At 39.7% G+C, this 912-nt stretch overlaps 1 non-coding gene across 1 annotated transcript; it reads right to left on the bottom strand.

Moving 5' to 3' along the window:
• Positions 1 to 384: 384 nt before the first annotated feature.
• On the bottom strand, positions 385 to 491 carry LOC112502483. Its single transcript, XR_003067697.1, has one exon. It is a non-coding gene; the product is annotated as a small nucleolar RNA R71 (small nucleolar RNA).
• Between the last annotated feature and the right edge of the window lie 421 nt (positions 492 to 912).

Here is a 912-nt window from a genome sequence, read left to right as displayed (position 1 = left end):
CTTGCAAATGCTAAAAATGGTGGCACTATGGCGTACGCTATTCCTAACTTAACTCAACTGTACACAGGGATACTTAAGCCTACCATTGGTGCCACCCATTTTTCACTTAAACCACTGATGTTTCAAATGCTTCAAACAAACGGCCAGTACGCTGGTTTATCTTCTGAAGATCCTCATTCTCATCTGCGTTCTTTTATGGAAATCACAGACTCTTTTCTCATCCCTGATGTTTCAGACGATGCTCTAAGACTAAATTTTTCTCCATTTTCACTAAGGGATCGAGCAAGAGCATGGTACAATTCTTTGCAACCAGACTCTGTGACTACATGGAATGAAATGGCAGAAAAGTTTTTGAAAAAGTATTTTCCACCCACGAGGAATGTCAAATCCAGGAATGAAATTTGTACTTTTAGACAACTGGATGATGAAGCAGTTCCTGATGCATGGGAAAGGTATAAAGAGCTGCTGAGAAAATGCCCTCACCATGGCATTCCGTACTATATACAGCTAGAGACATTTTACAACGGTTTAAATATCGTTGCTAGACAAATGCTCGATGCTACTGCAGGCGGAGCTTTCACAGCTTGTACCTATAATGAAGGTTTTGACATACTTGAAAAGATTTCTAATAATAACGGACAATGGTCTGACCCACGTGCAATGCCACTGAAGAAAACAGCTGGAATAAATGAGGTAGATGCTGTTTCAGCATTAACAGCTCAGATCACTAAGCTAATTTCAAATTTAAAATCTAGCCCACATGTGCAATCTGATGCTAATACCTTTAATTCCAATGTTCAATCAGTGCAATGCGTGCACTGTGGTAAAGGTCACTCTTTTGAGCAGTGTCCTGAAAATCCGGAGCATGTAAATTATGTCAACAAGACTGGACCATTTTCACAGACTTATAAT

Source organism: Cynara cardunculus, unplaced genomic scaffold, assembly GCF_001531365.2.
Source record: "Cynara cardunculus var. scolymus isolate 2C unplaced genomic scaffold, CcrdV1 Un_Scaffold_1498, whole genome shotgun sequence".
Taxonomy (NCBI): Eukaryota; Viridiplantae; Streptophyta; class Magnoliopsida; order Asterales; family Asteraceae; genus Cynara; species Cynara cardunculus.
Note: the sequence above shows the minus strand (reverse complement) of the source record. Positions and strands in the feature narration are given on the sequence as shown.